We start from the raw sequence: 14,968 nt of genomic DNA, 5'->3' as shown, positions 1-14,968 counted from the left end.
TGAAGACTTACACAGGCATTTCTATAGTTTAATAGAAAATACTCCTATAAAAACTTAGGAAATCTTCAACAGCTAAAATGGAAGTCTTATAATGAAGTATTTTATTAAGCTTTAACAGTCTCATATGTTTCTAGAGTTATAAAAATTAAAATTAACACTGCTGCATAGCCTAAATTACAAAATAGCTATTGAGTCAATGGTCAGATTTCTTAGCGATATTAGAGCAGAATATTTTCTTCTCTGAAATACATCATTAAGATTTATTTAAATGGAATATTGACTTCACATTTAATTTGCTTCAAGAGACTCATTAGTTTTTTATATATAATATCAATTTGAACTAAGCCATTATCTTCCAAGGGTCATAATAGGGGAGAGTGTTTAAGAAGGGTAGGAGAGTGTTTCCTAAAACAGTTCTGCCAACTAACCACTTCTTATACCCTAGACACACTGTTATCACTCTGTATTTTAATTTATTTAATCCTCACAAAAGCTTTATGAAATAATTGTTCATTTGTAGACTCAGGCACCCAATGTGATGCTGGAACTAGGATTCATCTTTGACATTTTAACTCCAGAGTCTGTGTTGTTAACCATCCTCTAGTCTACTAAATGCCTTTCCAAGTTCTATTTCCTTATACTAAATCTAACCATACGAGACTCAAGTACACTTAGGAATTTAACATTGATTATTATTCAACAAATATATTAGAGAATACTTATTTTCCAAAAATAAAAAGTCAATTTGTTCCTTTCAAGTAACAAAAATAATATGCAGGCTTTAAATTTTGTATTGATGCATTTTTAATCAGCATGTTTGCTTACTATTTCATTTTGTATACATTTCATGTTGTTTTGAAATTATGGAATGATTCATTTGTGCTAGGATACCTTTATTCAATATTATAGGTCATATTCATAACTTCCTTAATGATAATAAAATCCAAAGATTAAAAATAATGCCATAGTCAAACTTTTATAGAGAAAGTTTGAAATAAATTTCCAATTAATACTTTGAAACATCAGAAACTCAGCTGACATTTACTGTCAGATTAAACATAACAGAAAATGTAAAGACTCTTTCAAAATAGCTTAAATATATTATTCCAATTTGCTTTATATTTCTTAACTAAAGTCATGCCTTGAAAACTTTAGGATACTTATTTTAAACACCTGACATTTTTGTTATCAAGCAGAATAAGTAGAAAAGTGGTGTTTTAAAACATAAAATTATAACACAATTTTAAAATATCAATAGGTAAATTAATTATTGTTAGTAAAACATACCTAAGCATAATCTAATAGGATTACTTTTAAAATCTCATTTTATGATGAGATTCTTGAGCTCATTCTTAAAAAGTCATTTTTTTGGACAAGTTTCCAAAGAACAACTGGGCTCAGTCTAAGTGCCGCAGAGAATAGCATGAGGCATGTAGTAAAGTGACGCAAAGATTAAAGAAGTATCTGGCATTTTGCTTCTCTACAAGCAGAAGATGACTCAATTAAAATTTTAGGAAATCAAGTTTCCTCATGAATTCCCTAACACTATGAGGGGGCTCTGTACCCTTAAAGTCAAAGGTCCAGGAACAAAGCAGCAGGCACACACAATTGCTGATATTCAACGCAAATAATCCATGCCAGCAGAATGGAAGAGGAACTTTAATGACATCCCAGGACTAGAGTCCCCTTCCATGGATTGAAATCCATCAGATGGACTAAGCATGGCAATCTGGACACACAAACATCAAGTTGGCTCCTATAGACTATGTTCACATCACCCTATGGTACAGTAACAGCTCCCAATATATTCTTGAACCTTGTAATCTTTACTATTTACAACCCTAAACGTTCCCAAACTGAAAGGAGGTTTCTCAAAAAACTAAAAGTATACCTACCATATGATCCAGCAATCCCACTCCTGGGTATACATCTGAAAGAAAGGAAATCCATGTATTGAAGAGATACCTGCACTCCCCTGTTTATTGCAACAGTACTCACAATAGCCAAGATATGGAATCAACCTGAGTCCATCAGTGGTTGGATGAATAAAGAAAATGCGGTACATATGCACAACAGAATATCATTCAGCCATGAAAAAGAAAAAAAATCTGACATTTGCAACAACATGGATGGAACTGGAGGTCATTATGTTAAGTGAAATAAGCCAGGCAGGAAAAGGCATACACCACATATTCTCACTTATATCTGGGAGCTGAATAAAGTGGATCTCATAAAGATAAAGAGCTGATTGATGACTACTAGAAGCTGCCAAGGGTAGGGAAGAGGGGGAAATGAGGAGAGGTTGATTAATAAATACAAACATAAAATTAGATAGAAGGAATAAGACCTAGCACTCAAGAGCATAGAAGAGGTGACTATAGTTAACAATAATTCATTGTATAGTGCGAAATTGCTGGATCAGAGGCTTTGGAATGTTCCCAACACAAAGAAGGGGTGACTATTTGGGGCGATGGATGTTTCAGTTCCCTTGGTTTGATCTTTATATATTGTATGAATGTATCAAAACACTCTATGTACCCTCAAAATATGTACAACTATTATATAATAATAAAAATAAACCAATAAATAGAATGCTCCCAAATATTATTTTGGCACCCCAGAATCCCAGAATTTTCCTATATGTCCATGTCATCGACTTCCAGTTCTTCTGCCAATTGACTTTTTTTTTTTTGACGGAGTTTCTCTCTGTCGCCTAGGCTGAAGTGCCGTGGCATGATCTTGGCTCACTGCAACCTCCACCTCCTGCGTCCAAGCGATTCTCCACCCGAGTAGCTGGGATTACAGGCGCCAACCACCATACCCATCTAATTTTTGTATTTTTAAGAGAGGCAAGGTTTCACCATGCTGGCCAGGCTGGCCTGGAACTCCTGACCGCAAGTGATCCACCCACCTCGGCCTCCCAAAGTGCTGGGATTACAGGCGTGAGTCACCATGCCAAGCCCCAATTGACTTCTAATATCATATATTTGTTTGCCTATATTTAAACTTTGTAAAAATCACTATCATACAGTATGCACTTTTTAATACCTGGTTTCTTTTGCTTAACATTATATTTGTGAGAGTCTATCATATTTTTGCACAAGCAAAATATTATCCCTGCAAAGTGGTAATTTGTTCTTTCTCACTGCTGACAAATATTCCACTGTGTTAATATATGATAATTTACTTACCTTTTTTAGTGTTGTTTAGCACTGATTTTTAGTTTTGGGCTATTATGAGGAATATGTGTATACACACATTTGTGCATTTCTTTTAGGGAACATATGTTTACATTCCTGATGGAATGTACTTAGCAGTGAAATTTCTAGGCTAACAGCTAGCATTTACCTCTATTAGATGCAATATAAAGGTGTTCACAATTGTTTTCTCCAATTTTAACTCTCACCAGAAGTAAATGAGCATTCTATTTGCAGCATATTCTCATTAGCACTTGTAATGTCTGTCTTTCAGCTTTAAATTTTATGTTGTGGAGATAATCTTCTACGTTTACTTTTTTAAAATTTACTGTTTAACATTCTTGAAACAATGTTGCCACATCTTAAGCATTTTATAAATGTTAGTTTAATTTTTTGTGAACAGAGTCTTAGTAAAAATTAGATAAAATTTGTCCTGACAAGATAGAATTCATAGCTCTTGGGAAAGAAAAAAAGGAAGAAATGAAGGAAGGAAGGAAGGAAGGAAGGAAGGAAGGAGGGAGGGAGGGAGGGAGAGAGGGAGGGAGGGAAGGAGAGGAAGAAGGAAGGAAGGAAGGAAGGAAGGAAGGAAGGAAGGAAGAAGGGAAGGAAGGGAAGAAGAAAAGAACAAAATAAAAGAAACAAACCATAAGCAGAGAATCAAATTTGTAATTGTCTTAAGAAATGCAGAAAGTCTAGTTTAAAAAATGTTCCCGATCTCTATTTGAGAACATTGTCAAGGCATGTATTTTATAGTGTTCTGACCTTTTTCTGACATTAAGACTTTGAAGTTTTTAATGTTTGTTTCAGATAAATTTGGAATATTTTCAAATCTTTTGATTTATTATGTATTACTTTATCATGATGATATTCTTCATTTCATATTTATTGTGTAAAATCATGTTTACTTTTAAAAATGTCATATTTCTAACATTAGAAAGCTGAAAATAAACTGCAACCATTTCATTTAACAAGTGGGAAATCTTGATATTAGGTTTCAAAAGGAACCACTTGGTTTCTTAAGAACACTGAGCAAAAAGTATACCAACATTAAATATCAAATATCTTAGTGAATTTCAACGAGTGCTGATACTTTAAATCCAGTGCTTTGCATTTGTGATAATTGGTATATGTTTTATAAGCTAATGCATGATAAATTGGTAGGAAAAAATTTAAGAGATAAAAGCCTTACATCAAAAACTTTTTTATGCTGCATGAACTTGAGAGACTAAATATATTGCAATTGTCTGGCTTACCAGAAATGCTCCTCTGTATTGAGATTGAATTCCCTCGGAAAATAGTTGCAGTCAATTTTCATTTAATACATTCAGCTATTCAATGAGATTAGATGTTAGGATTTATAGTATAACTTGTTGTGCAAGTTATAGCTTTCTTGTAAGGGTGAAGACAGAAGGACTATAGAGTATATTTTCTGCACTTGGTGTTCAGCTTTTAACTGGACACACAAACTACTAGTGATTCGATCAGAAGGAAAGTAGAGTGGCATTTCAATTTGAAAGGAAGGTGTGATGATCTAAAATATTGTCCTTTTAGTCACTTAGATTCTGCTAAAGCTATAGAAGTGAAAAATTTAGGAGGAAAAGTAACACTTTAGGGGCAGTGAATTCCTCTACTGGAATCAGAAGCCTATTTATTTTATATCACTGAAGGGAAACCATTTACATCCAGTTTATGAAAATGTTGGTACTGTGGAATAGACAGAGTATGACATTATGTAAGAAATGGATATTAGTAAAGGAAAAAAAGAGATGAAAATAGTTAATTACAAATAGATGTATGCATTAAAATAGTCCAAACATTAATTTCAAATAAAAACATTAAAATGTTGTTTCAAATTTAATGAAAGTATTTCTTCTTGTTAGCTACATTACTAAAATTAGATTCTGAAAATTCTAAATCCAAACTACTGCTTATGTGTTATATTATACGTAATTAACAGTCATTCAATATATTGCCCATCAAAGAATAATAGGTCAAATATAAATTGTTGTTCTTTATTCATATTAAAATATAATCCCTCTCCATTTTCTTACCTCCCTCCTTTCCAATGATGACATGCTCTGAGAGTATTATAAATCCAGTTTCCAAAATAGTTTAATTTATTTTTCTAGTGAACTGTTAATGTCACAATTGATTAAATTTAGAGTACAAAATTACATATGTTTACTGAAAGCTCCAACAAAAGGTCAATGGAAAAATTAAAGCAAGGCTTTTCAGCAATGTAAATATTAATATTTCATTGTTTATAAAACTGATATTCTCAGGATTTCTTATTCAATTTTTCAGCATTTACCTAAAATGATCCATTAAATTGATGAGGAGGCTTGTTGGACACAGAAAAGAAAAACAAAATAATCTTAAGCAACACATGTACTGCATCCTCATAACAACATTGAAATAACATTATTATAATAATTATTATTTTATCATCACTATTATCATCAACAGCAGCAGCAACATCCAATTTGATGGTACTCACTGTTTCAAAGTCTCTTAAGCAGTCAAACTGCACCGATTTAATCCTTACAACAACATTTTAAGACTTTAAAAATAATTTTAAATATTATTTTCCACATCAGTTGGTAAAGTAAGTAAGACTTAGATTAAGGTACCAATTAATATTTTCACAAAGATAGTGAGCTATGTTGTGAGAAGAACACTAAATGGGAAACAAAAAACACTGTATTTTTTTTCTGTCTTTAGGTATTTTGTTTTCAATGAGCAGAGAAAGAATGAGTTGTGACTGTTTAGGTCTTGTTCAGCAGTGGATAGTTTAACTCAATTCTGCATGGTCAGAATGTATCACTTTTAGAGATAAACACAATGAAGTGTTAGAGGTTGAATGGTTCTCAAAATGTGTTAGTAACTTGTGGTTTATTGCCCTAATTGACTTATCGGTGGTCGATGCTGTAGGTCAACCTTCCTCTAGAAATGCCCTGCTTTTCTACTTTCAGTAAAGTGTGCAGTAAAGTTTTCGACTTCCTGGCTACTCCTCAATCTTCTTCATTAACTCTTTAAAGAATGGTGTTCCCAGCAGAGCCTGGTGGCTCACGCCTGTAATCCCAGCACTTTGGGAGGCCAAGGTGGGCAGATCATGAGGTCAGGAGTTTGATACCAGCCTGGCCAACATAATGAAATCCCGTCTCTACTAAAAATACAAAAAATCAGCTGAGCATGGTGGTGGGCGCCTGTACTCCCAGCTACTTGAGAGGCTGGGGCAGGAGAATCGCTTGAACCCAGGAGGTGGAGGTTGCAGTGAGCTGAGATGGTACCACTGTACTCCAGTCCCGGTGTCAGTGCCAGACTCCGCCTCAAAAAAAAAAAAAAAAAAAAAGGAATGGTGTTCCCATAGGACCAATCATTAGGAATGGTTAAATTCACCAAGTAAAGACATGGAATTTACTTTTTATGATCAATAAAAATTCTGAGATTTATACGAGTTACTATTTATGTTAATATTTGTATTAAGGATAAATTATTGTATCATTTAAAAATATCTCCAAGTGTCGGGATGCCTTACCAGGCTACCAGGCAGTTATGTGATCTTAGAATAATATGGACACAATATTTTATATAGATAGATATACTATTTATAATGAAATATAAAGCTTACATAGTGAATTGATGAAGAGTAAGCTATGTTTTACATTTTATGGAAATGTCATTCACTAGGGGACTGATTTTGTATTGGTAATGAAGTAGCCAATAGAGAAAATCCAGGGGCACATTCCTGTAAGTTTATGTATAAGCTAGCAGTGAGTTGAGGCTAGTAAAAATACTTGCGCCTCAGTGTATTTCTTCCTTAGGAGCTCAGTTGTTTTTCTCTATAATTATGGAAATGTAATTGTTCATTTTAAGTTGCTATAACAGAATATTTTAGTCTAGGTATTATAAAGAAAAGACGTTTATTTGGCTCACAATTCTGATGGTCGAAAAGTCCAAGACTGGGCAGCTGCATGTGGTGAGGGTCTCATGCTGCTTCCACTCATAATAGAAAGTGGAAGGGGAGTGGGAGTGTGCAAGGAGATCATATGGCTAGCAAGAAAACAAGAGAAAGAAACCAAAGAAGCCAGACTATTTTTAACTAGTGCATTCCTACAAGAGTGAGAACTTACTCACCCTTCTGAGAGGACATTAATCTATTCATGAGGGATCTACCCCATGACCCAAACACTTCCCACCAGGCCCCACCTCCCAACACCGCTAGAAGGGGCATCAAATCTCAACATGAGTTTTAGCAGAGAAAAACCACATCCAAACCATAGCAGGAAATAATACTGTATATCTCAATATCTTTTGGATAGTCTGGGTTCTGTGAGTCTAGTGAAGAAAAGCTCTCACACTAAATTTAACTGCACTGTATATTTGCAAAAATACAACTATATACAGAGATGCAACGAGATTTTTTTTTATGTTTAGTAATTTTCTATCAATAATACATACAGAAGAGAGAATGTTACTATGATCAAGGAAGAGGTGTTTTGAAATTGCACTTAAAAGTTTGGACTATTGAGGCATAATTTTTGGGTTAGTATCTTAGCTCCACTATATATTAGAAGGATGACCTTTGATAAAAGAAAAACTTCAGCTGAATTTAAAGGAGTTTAATTGAGCAATGAATGACTCGCAAATTGAGCAGCCCCCAGAATCAGAGTGGATTCACAGAGATTCCAGGGGTACCTAGTAGTCGGAACAAATTTATACACAAAAAAAGGTAAGGTGATGTATAGGAATCAGACATGAGGTAAAGAAACAGCGAGATTGGTTACAGCTTGGTGTTTGCCTTATTTGAATGCAGTTCAATATAATTTGAACACAGCAGTCTATGAGCGGTTGAAGTATGGCCACTGGGATTGGCCAACACTCAGCTATTGTTATGGGTGCATACTATTAAATTAGGTTTTCAATTTTATCTGACTATTAAGCTAGGTTACAGTTCATCCACAAGGACTAAAATACAGAAGTACAGAGTCCATATTTAGTGTGTTTTAACACCGAGGGCAGCTTAACTTCATGTTTTTATATCATACTTCCTCATTTGTGAATTGGAAATAATAGTATTACTTGTTTTATAGTCTTAGAAGCAAAATTAAATTTTTTAAATAAATGCCAACTTCTTGAAACAGTGTTTACTACATCTTGAATACTTTGCAGGTATTAGCTATTAGTGTTATTAAAAAGGCAGGATTGGGCATGAAATTAATTATTATATGTGGGTTAAAAGATGTAAGTTTGAAGTGTGTACATTCAACAACAGTAGACAAGTAGTAGTGTTGCTGATGCCACCAAATGAAGATTTGTGGATACTCTTTCTATATCAAAAGGTTGTTGTTAATATATGTTTGAATACCCTGTGTAAACTGTACTTTAAAATAAATCATTACATTAATGTTTTTAATTATCTTCAGCCCTGTTTTCAGAACAATTTTGCTATGGTGATCCTTATTTAGAATCTCTCATACAGGATGAAATCCACATTCTCATATGCTAAGAAACAAGTTTTTGGTTTTCTGTTTTTGTTTCTTTTTAGTCTAATGTGGCCTCTGTCTACCTGACCTGGATTACCTCTTATTGTCTCTAATACTGACTTAAATTATACAAATGTATTTACTATTTCCACAAACATATATTTAGACTCACATAATTTTTTTTCTGAAATAAATATGTCTACAAATGTTGTTCCCTCTAGCAGGAATGCACTGACTCCTCCACATTCAGATTCACTATAAGAGTATAAAAGTGATCTTTGAAGCATTTGTCATCCAGCTGTCCCTTAATTTACATCATTTCTGTGTGCTCCATTGTGTACTCTTAACTAGAATTTTAGAAAAATGCAGGAATAAGCAAGGCAGTATCACTCGATCATAAGGCAAACATCATATATTCAAAAGTTAGAATAACTAAAGCAGGAGAAGGGGCCCCAGTTATTTTGGCTAGAAAAACATGATAATGAATAAGGAGCTAAGTTTTAAGATAAATGAGTATGAGATAAACACCTGTTAAACAAATACAAAGAACATTGACCTTGTAGAGACTTTGGAGGTTACAAATTGATCAAATTGTCCTTATACTTCCTCTCCCCATGCAACCCTGAAGACTCTTACAAAATATTAACTCCTCTGCAAGGGACAGAGACCCTCAACATCATAATACAACAGAAAATTGGGGGCTGTTATTTTTCATGTTTTCTGATTTTTTTTTTTACTATCTATTTTCTCAGTGGAGAATTTTATTTAGAACAGTGATGTGGCCAGAACTGATTCAGGGAAGAATCACATTCATTGATTCTACCTCAGAGACGTGGAAGGTGGGATATAGGCTGTTCTGCATATAAAGTACAGTCCTATCATTGTAAACACAATATAACTAAAGAAATGGCAGTGCCATATAAATTTGTAATAAATGTGATTTGTCTTAAGATTATAGATAAAAAGATTCCTCAATTTAAGTAGTCTTACAGTTTAGTAAAGAAATAACTATCATCAAGGATGACTACCACTTACCCTTGCTTCTTTTTATCTTTTTTCAAATCTACTTTGATATGTTAACAAAAAAAGTACAGCATACAGTAACAAAAAAATCTAAATTAGACAAATTTTTAAATTTTGCACAATAATCGAATAGTAAATTAACAGAAATATGGATAAACACTATTTATGTTTTGATTTGGTATTTGCAAGCATTATATGCACTTAGGAATGAAGTAAAAATTATTGCATAGAGACTGTGGTAAATTGGTAGCATAATGTAGCATAAAGGTTAGTTTCTAATGTAAATTTCCATATTAGAAATTTTCTCTAACTCTATATAACTAACTGACCCTAGCAAGTTTATCTTCATTTTTCACTATAATTATCTTGTCAGGTTTCAAAGTCAAAAACTGACATTGCTAATATTAGTAAGAAACTATTTCCAAACATGTCAAGCTTTACCCAACCCACTAAGAACTGGATCAATCAAATCAGAAAAGCAAGTGATAGACTTGGATTGTTGATATACAGGCATAATTCATTATATGGGAATTCATTTTATTGTGCTTTTTACAAATTGGATGTTTGTGGCAACCCCGCATTGAGCAAGTCTTGATGAGTAAAGGAATTTGTATCTTTAGATGGAATCTATTCCTGGTGAAGAAGCTGTGAACATTGCTGGAATGACAAAGAAGGATTTAGAATATTATATAAATTTAGTTGATAAAGTAGCAGCAGGTTTTGAGAGGATTGACTCCAGTTTTGAAAGAAGTTCAACTGTGGATAAAATACTATCAAGCAGCATGCTACAGAGCAATCCTTCCTGAAAGGATGTGTCCACTGATGTGGCAAATTTCATTGTCGACTTATTTTAAGAAATTGCCACAGGCATTGCATCCTTCAGTAACCACCATACTGATCAGTCACCAGCCATCAATATGTAGGCAAGGCCCTCCACCAGAAAAAAGATTACAGCTTGACGAAAGCTCAGATGAACATTTGAATTTTTAAAAAGTAAAGTATTTTAATTAATGCATGTACGTTGCTTTTTAGACATAATGCTGTTTCACACTTAATAAAACTGGTGTGTCTGTGTGTGTGTGTGTGTGTTTGCTTGTACCTGTTCCTGTGTTTGCAGTAGGACATGTTGGCAAAGGCTGGAGTCCAATAGAACATTTGATGGCTTTTGCGAATAGGTGCACACATAATTCAATGGACTTGAGGGTCATGAGATAGTTTCCAAGGTGATTCTTCTAAATTAGAGGCTGCTATGGTTTGAATGTCTCTTCCAAAATTCATGTTAAAATTTAATTGTCATTGCAGCATTATTAGGATGTGGGACTTTTAAAAGGTGATAAGATCATGGGGGTTCTGCCTTCATGAATCGATTAATGCCACATGGGAATGGGTTAGTTATGGCAGGAGTGCTTCTGTTATAAAATCTTTCTTGAGCGCTTGCATGGTCTCTGGCCATGTTATGATGCCACACATAGGCTCTCACAAGATGTAGCCCCCTGATCTTGGACTTCCCAGCCTCCAGAACCATAAGCCCAATAAAACTCATTTCTTTATAAATTATTCCATGCGTGGTATTCTGTTATAGCAGCAGAAAATGGACTAAGACGAGATTATCTTCAAAGGATACAATGGAGTACTAGAGAAAAGACCTGAGATAGAGCTAGAACACATTTCTATTCTATTTGTGAAGTTTGGATCTCTATGACGTGTTACAGTGGGCCATAGGCCCTTATGAGACCATATTATAGACATGGTATATTTTATTTTTTAAAAAAAGAATGATCTTTATATACAGAGGGATGGGGTCAGAAGGCATACATGACTTAATTGAAAAATCAGTATACTTTAAAGTTTTTTCAACTTTCAAAAAGTTAAGTATAAAGTAATATAAATGACCTAACTACCACTTAGATAAAAACAATACTTTAAGTGTGTATATTTATATATAAAGTTCATATAGAACTGATATAAATGGTCAATGAAAAAGAAATAAATGAGAAAATTCTGCTGACTCAGTTTGCATTAACCTGACTTCAGATTTTTATTAAAATCTTTCTATCAGTAAAGGGAAGAGGAAGGAGATTGAAAAATAAATGTGTGGCAAACAAAAAAAAATCTTACATTCAAGTACTAAAGATAGTATGCTTCATTTCTCTTTGCCATCGTAGTGTAAGGACTAATTGTTACTCCTTCAGGAGTGACTGTTTTCACAGCTCGCATTGCCATTTAAAGCCACAGAAACACGCATGCCACTCCACAAGTCTTCCTGTACAAAATGAACAAGGGGACATTGTGAGCCACAAAAAGGTATATTGCTGGCCAAAAAAAGACACTGAATTTAATTTGAACTAAAGCTGAGAGAAAACACCTAAGATTAAATATCCGCCTTCTTTAAATCTTAATTTACCTACACAAAAGCAATCATGTTTTCTTTTGTATTGTCATTGTTGCCTTATTTTTGTATACATTGCTAACACACCATAATTGACTATAGCTCATACAGTGACATCTGGTTAGCTGCACAGAATAAAATCTCTCAAAGAAAATATGAGAATCTTTTTTCTTGATTTAGAAAATATCTCTTTCTTTTTAAGTAAGTATACAGCATTGAAAAGAGAAACAAGTTATAATACTTGCCCAGAACCAACACTTAAAGAATGATGTTAGAATAAAAACACCTTCCATTAATTCAAAAAGATTAGTAATGCATGCTTTTAAAACTAGCTCCACTATAAAAACCCTACAAAAGTTCCTAATGTGCCTATGTTAGGAATACACTAGATAGCCACATTAGGAACTTTCATAGAGTTTTTGGAATGCTTCTTTGTCAGAATGATTCTGAAATCTTCCAAATGTGAATATTATAATTTGCTTTCTATACTTGAAACTATTCTTATGAGAGTAAATGTCAGTAAATATGAAGGATGGCCATTGTTCATTTAATTGTCAAAAATTGATATAAAGTCATTTTTTTAAAGTATCTAATCTAGTGTTTTGAGTGATATTATAATAATATTGCAAATAATTTTGCTTCCTTTATAAAACAGTTTAAAATGACTTATGGCTCAATCAAGGACAATCATATTTTAAGATTTAAAAGTGTATAATATAAATGTTTATCTTAATATCCTAAGACAGAGACAAAGTTTTCATGATTACTAATTATCTTCTGGCAAAGGTATTCAAGATACTATTGCCTTTAATTAAGAGGCCAATATATGAACCGAAACTTAACCCTCATCCCCAAACATATATAAGCTGAAGGGACAATTGTCATTCAGTCAGGATTCAATGTTAAACTTGATTTGGGTAATCATTGTATTGGTTTGGTTAAAACACTTAGGAAATGTCACCAATTGATATAAGATATATCCCTATACTTGGCACAACTGAAGGTTGCTCAAGCTACAGAAATTTGTAAAAGCCATGTGGAAGGAACATTGTGCTATCTCCTGTGCAAGTATGATGTAGGGTCAAACAACTATATGATGAGCATAGATTAGAGGAAAAACAAACCAAACACTGCCTGAGTGTTACCGTTTAAAATCATTACAATCATTTCTCCTGCTTATCTGCAGGAACCTCGAAATGTTGTTGCTATTATGTAAGGAAAGATGCTATTCCTTTATGTTTGCTTTGTATTTTTCTGTCATATACCCATCTCCATCTTCTGCCCTTCTCTGTTATACATACTTATTTTCATTTTTTATTTTTAGATACAGTGTCTTGCTCTGTCACTCAGGCTGGAGTGCAGTGACATGATCATGGCTCACTGCAGGCTTGAATTCCTGGGCTCAAGCAGTCCTCCTGCCTCGGCCTCCCCAGTAGCTAGGTCTATAGGCACATGCCACTACACATGGCTAATTGAAAAAAAATTGTAGCGATGGGAATCTCACTATGTTGCCCAGGCTGGTCTTGAACTCCTGGCCTCAAGCAATCCTCCTGCCTTGGCCTTCCAAAGCGCTGAGATTACAGGCTGAGCCACTGCAACTGCACCTTCATATTTATTTTTAGAAAAGATATATGGCTTGCTGTTCTTATCTGCATATTTTCCTCCAAAATCTAAAGATGTAAATTTATTGTATTAATTATTTGCTAGTTTTATAAAATTAGGCAAGCTATTTTACTTCTCTGTGATTGGTGATGTAATCTCCTCATATGCATGAAATAATAATGGTGATTATAATGACAAGTTGATATTTTGACATTGCTTACTATATGTTGCTTCTCATTCCAGGCAATTTTCACCTGACAACTTATTTATTCCTCATAACAATCTTATGAGAAATAAAGAGAAAGAAACTGAGAAATGGAAAGTTTTGGTAACTTATACAGATTGCACAACCAGTAAGTGGCAAAATTGGAATTCAAGTTGAAATAATCTGGCTCAGACTCCTTCCTTGATCTCAACCGAAACATCACCCACCTCATAAGATTTTTTTCAGTATTAAAGAATACACCTATAAATTTTGCTTAGAATATAGCTCCTGGCACGTGGTAAAAATGGAATAGTCTGTAGCCACTATGATCATCATTATTCAGATATTCCTTACATAGAGGATGATGCCTACTTCTCATTTTTTATTGTTTTCCTTAATTATCTGATACATTTCTAATCATTTTGTTTTTTTCTTTTTTAAACAGATGGAGTTTCGCCATGCTTCCCAGGCTGATCTTGAACTCTTGGGCTCAAGTGATCCACTCACCTCAGTCTCCCAAAGTGCTGAGATTACAGGCATGAGCCACCGCACCTGGCCACATTAATAATTCTTAACATCCATTATACTTACTTCTTTTCCCTTAATTTAGTTTTATTATTCTCTACATAGTGTTAGTTTTGGTACTTCTTTTCAGGAACTGTCATATCTTTCATAGATAATTTTACTTCACTACTTCTCTAATTGCTATAATAAATATTATTCACATCCTAGATTATCTTACATATCTTTAGTCTTTTTATCAGCGGTTAGAGAGCTTCGGATGTTTTTTCTGAGTTCTGTGGTATTTTTTATCTTTGTTTTCCCTAACTGACTGCTTTCGATTTTTGGTATTTAAATTATTTGTTCCATGATTTTATGGTATTTCTGAATTTCATGATTATGTTTGAAACTCAAAGAATTCTGATCTCATATTTTTATCTTATTGATTTCTGCATTTATTTTATAAATACACTTTTCTTATGTCTCTCTTTGAGAATATTGAATTGGTGATTATATAAGGTTCCTCTCTTTATACCCTTATTCCTCAGTAACTAAATTACTGAGT

The sequence above is a fragment of the Pan troglodytes genome, chromosome 14 (genome assembly GCF_028858775.2).
Source record: "Pan troglodytes isolate AG18354 chromosome 14, NHGRI_mPanTro3-v2.0_pri, whole genome shotgun sequence".
NCBI lineage: Eukaryota > Metazoa > Chordata > Mammalia > Primates > Hominidae > Pan > Pan troglodytes.
This window is presented reverse-complemented; position numbering follows the sequence as displayed.